The sequence below is a fragment of the Hyaena hyaena genome, unplaced genomic scaffold (genome assembly GCF_003009895.1).
Source record: "Hyaena hyaena isolate Hyena2069 unplaced genomic scaffold, ASM300989v1 scaffold_276, whole genome shotgun sequence".
NCBI classification, from domain to species: Eukaryota; Metazoa; Chordata; class Mammalia; order Carnivora; family Hyaenidae; genus Hyaena; species Hyaena hyaena.
The window spans coordinates 2,009,611-2,020,928 of record NW_024080909.1 but is presented as its reverse complement, the minus strand read 5'-3'; positions in this window follow the sequence as shown (position 1 = coordinate 2,020,928).

Here is an 11,318-nt window from a genome sequence, read left to right as displayed (position 1 = left end):
GTGGATAGGCTTCGTTCACTGGAAATCATGATGCTTTCCAGGGCCTCCTGCCTCCTAAGAGATAGAAGACTGGAGACTGTAAAATAAAGTCTGCAAGGACCCTGAGTGGCCAGATAGAACTGGCAAGGGGGATCACCATAGGCATAAAGGACAGCAGTACGCTTATTTCTTTTAGACGGGGCAGACGCCATAGTGAGGCAGTAAGGAGCCTGTCTGCACATCTCCAGCCTCTTTGTGGTCTGATGACCAGAGTGCCGGACTCCTCGGTTGTCCTAGATACCAACATGAGTGAGCCTGGAATGGAAAAAATTACACCTGACTCTTTACTTTATAAAAGTAGAAGTATCTCTGGCAGGCATTGGCTTTAACAGAGCTGCTGTAGGGCACACAGTATCCTACTGAACCTTCAGCCGTCCCAGATTACACGATGACCCTTTTGCAAGGGAGACGTTCTTCGAATAACCAGAAACTGCAAACGGTCTGGGATGTTGCATTTTTCCAAACTCAGAAAAATATATTTGACCAAGATTTCCACCAGAAAGTTCCACACAAAAGGTTCATTACTAGCAAACCTCAGTTACCTCAAAATTTTACCTAATCCAGAAAATCCATTGCCAATAAGGCCTCTTTGGAGTTATGAAAACAAATATAATTCATAAAATAATAAAAATTATTATACAGGGGTGCCTGGGTGGCTCCACTGGTTAAGCATCTGACTTCAACTCAGGTCGTGATCTCACAGTTCGTGGGTCTGAGCCCTGTGTCCGGCTCTGTGCTGACAGCTCAGAGCCTGGAGCCTGCTTCAGATTCTGTGTCTCCCTCTCTCTCTGCCCCTCTCTCAAAATCTCTCAAAAATAAATAAACATTAAAAATTCTTTAAAAATAATAATTATACACGTCCATTCATTCAAAGTGGTCCATCAAAGTAAAATATTAAAAGGGGTATTATATCATGCATCCACTATCTCTATCCCAAAAGTACCAAGTTTTGAAAAGTTGCCTAGTTGTGATTTTTCACAAAGCCTGAAAAAAAACTATTATATTCAGTTCTTCGTCTTTTATTAACACTTTTAAAAATTCAATTTAGGGGCGCCTGGGTGGCTTAGTCGGTTAAGCGTCCGACTTTTGCTTAGGTCATGATCTCGCGGTTCGTGGGTTCGAGTCCCGCGTCGGGCTCTGTGCTGACTGCCAGCTCAGAGCCTGGAGCCTGTTTCAGTCTGTGACTCCCTCTCTCTCTGACCCTCCCCTGCTCACGCTGTCTCTCTCTCTCTCTCTCTCCTAGAAATAAATAAAACATTAAAAAAAAATAAAAATAAAAAAAAATTCAATTTAGTTACTAAAGTCATTTTGAAAGTAGATTCAACCTGGAATCATGCTCCAGATGAACAGCTGTGATGAAAATCTTACGTAAAACCCTAATATATAAAATGAAATCCTTAGAAGCTGAAAAAACAGTGTTTCCAATATTTGTATTTTCTGCAACCTCGAAATAATGGGAACTCTTTTTGCTTTTCAGTGTCTGTGCGTGTGTATGTGTCTATGTGTGTTTTCTCTTTTGATCTAAGGCTGAATCACTTTCTGGCTTCATTCAGAATCCAGTGAGGCCCAAGGGGGAGCTTGCTTTCCATGCACAGTGCTTTATGCTCCTGGAAAACCATGGGTCTGACTCATTTCCAATGTGTGCCCTGTATGCTGTTCATAAAGCCTGTGGAAAAGTCAAGAAACAGGACTTGGCTCAGGGTGTCTACTGGATTTTCCCATTTTTCACAGTAACCTGGAAAATGTTCCTGCCCAAAGCCAGTGGGTGTTGGAATAATCTGGTTCTATTCTTAGGACCTCCAGTAAGAAGCTTCAGGCTAGCAAACCTCACCTCACTGGGCTTAATTTTCTCAATTTTGCCTTTTTTGTTTTAAGTGGAGGGAGGGTGAAGTGGTAGATATTGATGTGATCATGTCTGCCAAGTTTTGAAGAAAATACTTTATAAGAAAAATCATAATGTTTATGAGATCTCCCGTCCCCAGGGTTTTACAAAGCCAAATGGACTTCCATATATTTGGGATGATGAGGTCTGAAATGGACATGCATGATTCTCAGGGACCTTTCTAAATTTTATGTCAAAAAAGAGACAGAGAGGGGCACCTGGGTGACTCAGTTGGTTCAGCATCCAACTTTGGCTCAGGTCATGATCTTGCGGTTCATAGGTTTGAGCCCCATATCGGGCTGTGTGCTGACAGCTAGCCGGAGCCTGGAGCCTGCTTCAGATTCTGTGTCTCTCTCTTGCTTTCTGCCCCTCCCCATCTCATGCTCTGTCTCTCAAAACAATAAATAAACGTTAAAAAATTCTTAAAACTCAAAGAGAGAAGTTCATTCACTCACAAAAGTAGAGCAAAACAGAACTGGGCAATTGTTCAAAAGTTTCATTTGAACAACGCCTTCACCGTACCCCAACCTCAGTTCAAGTCCGCCATCCACAGTACACCTGTAGATACCTCTCAGTAAAGGTGGACAGTCACTCCCCATCTTCTACCCAAGTTGGGGGAGGGGGATCTGAAACTCTCTGCAAATGCAACAATTAGGATTTTAATGCAACTGAACATCAAGTGTTTTCTTATAACACCTTGATTAGTTTCTTAAAAGCTTGCATTTTAGACTTTCAAATTAGCAAAAGATGAAATAAAAATTAATGATAATCACTTGCAAGGATGTGATATGATGGACATGCTCATTAGTAGTAGCAGTAGGAGTGGAAATTAGTAAAAAACTTTCTAGGAACCATGATGGCATTGTGTAAGCCCTAAAAACAAAAATACATCTTTTAACTTTATTTCTCTTCTCAGAATCTATCACAAGATCCATGTTCATGGCAGCAGTATTTGCAAGAGCCAAGATATGGAAACAGCCTAAGTGTCTGTCAGTGGAAGAATGGATAAAGAAAATGTGGATTAAACGAAAATAAAATGGAATATTACTCAGCTCTGACAAAGGGCATCTTGACATTTTCAACCACATGGACGGAACTTCAGGGCATTGTTCTGTGTGAAATAAGTCAGACAGAGAAAGATAAATATTGTATGGTATTACTTATATGAGGAATCTTTTAAAAATAAAAGTCAAACTCATAGAAACAGAAAGCAGAATGGTTGTTACCAGGGCTGGGGGGGGGGGGAGTGGGGGTACAGGAGAGAGGGGAAGATTCAGAAAAGGGTTCAAACTTTCAGCTAGAAGAATACAGTCAGAGGATCTAATGTATAACATGAAGATGGTAGGTGATAACACTGTATTATATCACTGAAATTTTCCAAGAGAATAAAACTTAAATGTTCTCACCAAAAAAATGTAAATCTGTGACAGATATTCACTGGATGGAGGAAGTTTTTCACAATCTACAAATATCATATCATCACCACATACACCTTAAATATCTTCCCACTTTATCTGCCATCGATAAAGCTGAAAAAATATATCAACACGAGTATATGCACTGCCAAAGCAAACACTGAAAAAATTTTTATCAAAACCAGGAGATAAAAAAAAAAAAAGAAAATAATCAGGATTGTGAAATGTATGCACAAGGATGTCCCCTGCATGTAATGTATAATAGTTAAAAAAAAAAAAAAAAAAGATCAAAACCAGGAGATAAAAAAAAAAAAAGAAAATAATCAGGATTGTGAAATGTATGCACAAGGATGTCCCCTGCATGTAATGTATAATAGTTAAAAAAAAAAAAAAAAAAGGAAATAAAATAAGACACATCCAGACAAGGAGATATTAAAAAGCCATTGAAAAGCATACTTGCAAACAACTATATAATTCATGGTAGACTGCTCCATATATAATATTGGAAGAAAAAAATCAGGTTTAAAGCTATATAATAAGTGTAATACAATTGAGAATAACAATTGAGAATTGAGAATAACAATTTAGGAGGAGTCCATAAGAAAGTAATTCCCTATCTAGTGCTAAGGTGTGTTCATCTGCGTCTCTAACCTGTGAACGGCTGGCCAATGTTTTCTCTTCCATATAGCATCCAGGTATTATAATCACAGGTTTCTTTTGAGGACATATCTGTGCCTCACCTGGCCCACTAAACTGAGAGCTCTCTGCAGGCAAGGACTGGTCTAAACATTGCCCTGGACACCAAGCAGTATGCTCTGCTCTGACACCCTGGGGTTGCTTATCCATTCCTGCTCACCCTGCTACGGGTCAGTCACATGGAGGGCCCGGGTGGCTGGAAGGGCTTCTGTAAAAGAGAACACAGCTGCCCAATTACCACCTGACTGCAGTGCTGGAGTGGGGCCCCCACGTCAGAGATCTCTGGGCAACTCCCTCTCACGCTCACCAGGATTGGCCAGCTGCGGGCCTGCGCTGGCCTCGTTCCCGCAGGAGCCGTGAGGCAGAGCAAACATCAGGAGAGGTCTGCACTTCGCTGTGGTCTGACCCTCGCTCCCAGGCCACTGCCCCCATCCCCACCCCCACCCCCGGGGCAAATGTTCCCTACACCCAGCCTGGGTCCCAGGGCCACCTTCCGAGCAACCCCCCTGGCTGAATGTTCACCTCCTGCTCTGCAAGAGATCCCGCCTCTGTTTTCTTTCTTTGGAACCTATTTTCTCTGGCACAATGGCACCCCCAAAATGTTCCAGGCTCTCTTCAAAGAGAGACATTGAAACACCCCCCAGAGTCCATAAAGCAGTTGTGCTATTCTCTCTCTCTCTCATGTATGCACACACACACACATACACACACACACACTCACACACACAGAATGGAAGAAAATTCAGAAGGTCATGATCCAACATCCTGTTTGGGCAATTAATAGCTACTATTTTTTTTGAAAACTTACTCTATGCCAGCACTGTGCGAATAAGCTCTCTCCATGGACTGTCCTGTGAGACCAGTGCTGGCACTATCCCCATTTCGCAGATGAGATCACAGAGGCTTCAAGAGCTCAAGTCTCATCCAACATCACGCACCTGAACTAAGACCCATGCCCGAGCAGCGTGCTTGTAGAAGCCCAACAGCGCTGCAGTAACACAGAAGCCCACGGGCTCAGCATGTCCCACAATTGAAGGCTTCTAGGGGACCCACCAACACACCACATGGACACACCCCCTGACGAGGCTCATTCCCGGCAGAACATGGTCGGAAAGCTGGGAGGCTGGAGCAGGGGCGGATGAAAGAATAAGGAGGGAAAAAGAAGGGAAGGATCGGGACCAGAAGGGCAGCAAAGCGCACAGGCAGAGAGAATCCCGCTCACCCTGGAAAAACCAGGACGCTGAGTGTGGCCACAGTTTCCAGCTCTTTGCACCGCCAAGTACTAGTCAAAACCCTCCCTCTGGTGCCCAGAGCTACTCCCACCTGCACACGAAGCCTTTGCACCTTTACTATGTCCCCACCAAACTGTGTGGGGGATTCCTCCCAAGGCGGCTCCATATCCCGGGCTGGGATTATCGAGCCCCATCCAGACAGCTTAGAAATGAAGCCCTCCGGCCAGAGGGCTATAACACAAGGAGAAACAGGACTCAGCAGCCTTGAGTCATTCCACCAACACCCTTCCTCGCTGTGCTACATAATTTTTCCTTCTCCGAATTTTATGTGCAACCAGCAATCAAGACAGGAAAAACAAGCAAAGTCTTATATACACCGCAAAGTGCTGATGTATCTATTCTATTAATAATACAAAATCTCAGCAAATGCAAAGGGTATCACATGAATAATTCCATAAAAAGTTAAATCCAAACTAAATGTTTCCATTTCAAATGACATTTGCAGAGACCTCTCCATTAATATGTTTGATACTGATATTTTTAAGGGACTATCCTGTATTTCCGAAGGAGAAAACCATGAAGACACTAAAAACCAAGAGGATTTTTAAACCTGAATTGTAAAGCTGTCTGCTCAATTGCATGGGTCTCCATACAAGAACAGCCACAATCATGTATTAATAAATGCTCTCACCCCACAAATGCCAATTTTTCAAGGGAAACAAATAACCATGATTTCAATCTGCTCAAACAGGGAGGTTATTTCTCAGCACTGAGTTTGGAATCATGAAGCAAAATGTGCGAAGTCAATCTGACCTTGATAAACAGTCATGAACATAGAATGCTTAGGAAAAACAGTTTCTAGAAAATATAAATAGTTACAGAAAAAAGTGTGTTTCACCAACATACAATCCAGATACTAAAATACATGGTTAGCTGACTTCATAAGGAACTTTATTTTTGAAAGGAAAAATCACACAAATGTCAAATGATATGAACAGGCTAGAAAAGCCTGGGAAGCATGCAGCACCATTCTCTAAGAAAGGGGAAGTTAGGGGAGCCTGGGTGGCTCAGTCAGTTGAGCGTCTGACTTCGGTTCAGGTCATGATCTCGTGGTTCATGGGTTCGAGCCCCGCATTGGGCTCTGTGCTGACAGCTCAGAGCCTGGAGCCTGCTTCAGATTCTGCTTCAGATTCCTCTCTCTCCACCCTCCCCCTGCTCAACATTAATAAAATTTTTTTAGTAAAGGGGAAGTTAATAAGCTAAGGATGGTGGTCTTCAGGTTATAATGAGACAGACAAGGATGGCAGGGCAAAATCCAAAAATTGGGAAGGTAATGGGGACACCTGGGTGGTTCAGTCAGTTAAGCATGTGACTCTTGATTCCAGCTCAGGTTGTGATCTCACAGTCATGAGACTGAGCCCCGAACTGGGGCTCTGTGCGGAGCTGAAGCCTGCTTGGGATTCTCTCTCTCTCTCTCTCTCTCTTTCTCTCCTTCTCTCTCTCTCCTTCTGCTCCTCTCCCACTCATGCCTATGCACGGTTCTCTGTCTCTCAAAACAGATAAACACTTTTTTTAAAAATTGGGGAGATAACGTGATCAAACAAGGAAATAAGAGAAAATCACAGGAGAAAATCAAAGAGGGTCAACTAGATTTCTTTTTCCAACAGAAATTCAAAAGGAATGTTAAAGGGAACCTTTTGAGCACAAAAAAAAAAAAAAAAAAAAAGGAGAAAGAGAGAAACCAATTCTCCCTAATTTACTTCTTGAATGTGAACTGAATTTGGCCACCAAGCAAGATCTGAAAAGCGTCAACTAAGAGTACATCTTCACAGGTAAAGCCAAGTACAGAATTAAAGTAATCATGCATCCAGCAAATTGACACAAAACATTAGGATACTGTGACCAATAAAGAGGATTTTTCAAGAAAATTATCCAAATTCAAATTAATGGGGAAAAGTTGCTAAACTGTCCTCAACACTTTGCCTAAAATACCCCAAAATAACGGTGAGAGCTTATCAGAACATGTCCAGAAAGAAGCCTACAAGTGGGCGTCTGTGCTAGATTTTTTCCAAATAGCGAGGCTTGAGAAATCTCAGAAACGTTCAAAAAACGCAAGCTGCCTGTACAAAATTTAACATCTCCCACCAGCTACAAGACGATGAGGCACAACAGATAAAATGTCGGATAAAAAACTCTAGCCAGGGTCCTTGTGTCTGTCACTCTCCCCAGCTATTTCTGAAACCACAGAGGGAAAAGCAGTGTTTCAGATAAAACGCGTCACGACTAATTTATATCACTGTGCACAGGCTGCTGTCTTCTTTGTACAGCGCGTTTGCTTCAAGGCACAGTGTTCTTGCAAAACAGAGAAAGTTCATCACAATGATTATCATCAGAAAATAAAACAGCTTAAGACTTAGCCAAACTGAGAAACTATGTCTCTTACTCCATTCCCCCTACCTCCCATTCAAAAGCAGAAAATTTTTCAAGAAAGGAACTAAACTACACACTTATTAAACAATGGTCCTCTGACTTCTGGCTTTCAGAGAGCGGCAATATTTTCCCCAAAATCAGGGAATGGGATTTACCATCACCAACTGTGACCTTTTCCACTAAGGTCAGTACATTCAAACCCCTGAGACAGTACCCATCATCTCTTAAAAGGGAGGAGAGTGAACATCAGAAAATAGGAAAGATAAGATTTCAAGGAAAAAGAGGATTATCTTTTCCATGTGATACCTCTGGACTTCTAAAATATCTAGAAACCCCCTATCTTTTTTCCCTCTCGTTCCTGCACACCAGGGAAAACCCTGTCATGAACTAGCATCAAGACAAAGTGGTCCACGTGGTACAGCACAGTGGTCGCAAAGCGTGTGCCTCAGACCAGGAGCACTGGCATCATCTGGGAACTTGTCAGAAATGCAAACTCTCTATCCCCAAGCAACTCTGGGGCTAACGCCTCGAATTTAGCCAGCCCTCCACAGGATCCTGGTGCCAGCTAAAGTTTAAAGACCAGTAGTATAACCCAAATCATACGCGTTTCGGGACTGGGAAGGAAGACCAATGAGCCTGATTCAAGACTGACAGAACCAGGTTTCTCATCTCCAAACTCTGTGTAAACACCGTATTTTTCCCCCAAACAATGGCACAGTTTTGATCTGAAATGCATGGTATGAAAATGGAACAGAACATCTGAATCAGAACTACCCGTATGCAGGGATTCGAGATCCGTAAACACCAGCAAATGACCAGCAACTTCCTCAAACACACAGTGCCAAGACCTTCTGGACAGAGCCGTCATCACCATCACCATCACCATCATCAAACAACACTTACACCACCTAACATGTCAATAAGGTAACATTCAAATTCACAATCTCATTTTTATTTTGATCGAACCCAGCAACCCTGTGAGGCTGGCCTAGGGACAGATACTATCATCCCCTGTGGCAGATGTGGGGGACCTGAGGCTTGGCAAGGGTAAGTTAGCCACCCTGAGCATTTTGAACTTGCTCTTGAGTTTTTTTGTTTTTGAAGGAGTGAACCTCCATTCTTCCCCTTGGAATGCAGCCCAAGAAGACTGCCTAGCACGGTACAATTCCCCCCAATTTGTGATTTCCCAAGTGGGCTGAGAGCATGGTCATGATACACTACATGTGCAGAATATTACAGAGGTTCTTGGCAATTCTCCAGAAGGTCTCCAGAGCAGCTTGGGCACACTCCAGTGACCCCAGAGGGTCCCTGGACACCATCACGTGCTTCCTTTGATTTTTCTGGGTCCCCCCACATCTCAGCAAGGCCAGCCCTCATCTCTGCCAAAGTAGGTGGGTGATTTCTCCCCAGCACTTCAGTAAACCTCCCATCTGCAAAGAGATGCAGGCATTCCTCTGCACCATCAAGACCACAAGGCCCCACAAGGAGGAGGGGCCTGGCTCCCATAGGAGGTGCTGCACTTGGCACAAAGGGCTGTGCCTTGCCTCGCTACGGGCAGAACCCACCCCTGCAACCCAATCCAGTGTGAGCAAGAACCTGTCATGAGTCAAGTAAAAACGAACGGCAAGAAGATGTTCAGGAACTCTTTCCAGGGACAGAAAGAAGCCAGGAAGGCCAAACACAGACGAGCGAGTGACTCATCTAAGGGAAAGACAAAAAAACAAAAACAAACAAACTGGAAAATTCAGTGCTGAACACCCCCACTTTATCCTGGCCCATTTCTGTGACACTCAACCTAGGCATCTGCTACAACTTATAAGTGGTTTCATTTTTAATAGACACCATTTGACTTTCTTTTGTGGCTGTGACGAGGAGCAGCGAATGCATCAGAGCTGGCTGGGGAAACAACCTCTTCCCCCCCTGGTCCTCCCATCCAGAGCCCTCCATGCCACAAGCTTGCCCCAGAGCCGGAGCCCTGGGAAACACCAGGGGATGAGGGTCACGATGCCAGAAAAGCCCCTTTTGTTGTAAACTGGCGGGGAAGGAACATATCTGAATTAGTAGCCCCCTGGACTCCAGTCTCCTACTTTGTTTCTCTCACCAAACATCACTGCCACCAGAGACACCAGCCACTCTGACGGACTCAAACCTCAAACAAGACTGATCAAAAGACATCAGCAGACATTCTAGCCTTCATATTGGAGGCACGATTTTGACTCCTGGCTTTGTAGCTATTATCAACAGTGAGCCTAAGAAACCAGGTTAGATGATCACTACAATTTAGGAAACATTTACAATATTCTACTCACAGACCCACAGTGTACAAGTCAAGGCTTAGAGAGGCCCATGGAATAAGAGCCAGCCGAGGTCATCTTGTCCCAGAGGCGGTTACTCACACTCAGACTGGCCCAAATAAATACTCCATGAGTCAACGTTCAATGAGATAATGTCAGGGGAGCCCATGAGGGAGGCTCAAAGCCTAGTAATGAATGAACACACTGGATTTTTTAGCACATGCCTCACAGACGAAGAAAAGAGCCAAGGTTCACCACGAGCACTCTAGAAATGTCACACACGCGCAGTGGCCACTACAACAAATCATTATGAGCCACCACCTTTGGTAATGAACACAAAGCCGAAGAAGAGCAAAAGCACTGAGAAGATCTGCAGAGATGGGTTAAAAATAAGCAATATAAAAGGGCAAAGGAAAGAATATCTTCCAAGGAGAAACTGAGACTCAGCAAAGGCTAGGCCCCCAAGCCGTCCCTAATCTAGAATTGCTTTACCTCAGGCCACCTATTAAATGTGTGTCGCTCCAGCTGGAGAGAACTAATATCTGTCATCAAACATATTATATATTTGCCCCACTGTGTCACAGTACTCCATGTGTCCTCCTTTGATTTGTGAAACCGACAACAAAAAAGATTTATCAATTCATTTCCCCTGGGGAGCAGCCTGCCAGAAAGGTACATTTTTTGTCCCCTATGTGTTTCTCCAGCCCCGTGAGACACATTTATTATAAGGAGACAGATATAAATCTGTTTTGAGCAGACTGAAAGAGTAAATTGGGATGATACCAAGCTTCAGAGGAACTGGCTTTTCTTTTAAATACCTCTGGAGCATGAAGGAGGGGCACTTGCTCCAAGGTTTTGCAATTCAACCCTGACCCCGCATATTATCTTCTCCAGACATGTTTATTAACTGGATGGCTTCCCTTATGAGAGGCACAAAATATACACACCCAAGAAAAGATACATAGTTACACACCTTCACACCAGGAAACGGCATTTCTGGCTTGTCGCTACCATCACCCTGTTGGGAATTGTTAGTCAATGCAATCCAGAAATATTTACTAGCAACATGGCAGGCAAATTAATCTGATGAGAATTATGAGGAATCCCTAAGAAAATACAAAGCATGCGTCACGATTTCAAGTGACATGGATAGACGAAATGTGGTATATAGACACTATCATGCAGCCACAGAAAGGGAAAGTTCTGGCACCTGCTACTTGACAGATGAAATATGAAGATATTTATGCTGAGTGAGATAAGTCAGGCACAGAAGGGAAAATATGGTAGGATTCCACTGACACGAAGTACACGGGATGGGCAAGTTCATAGA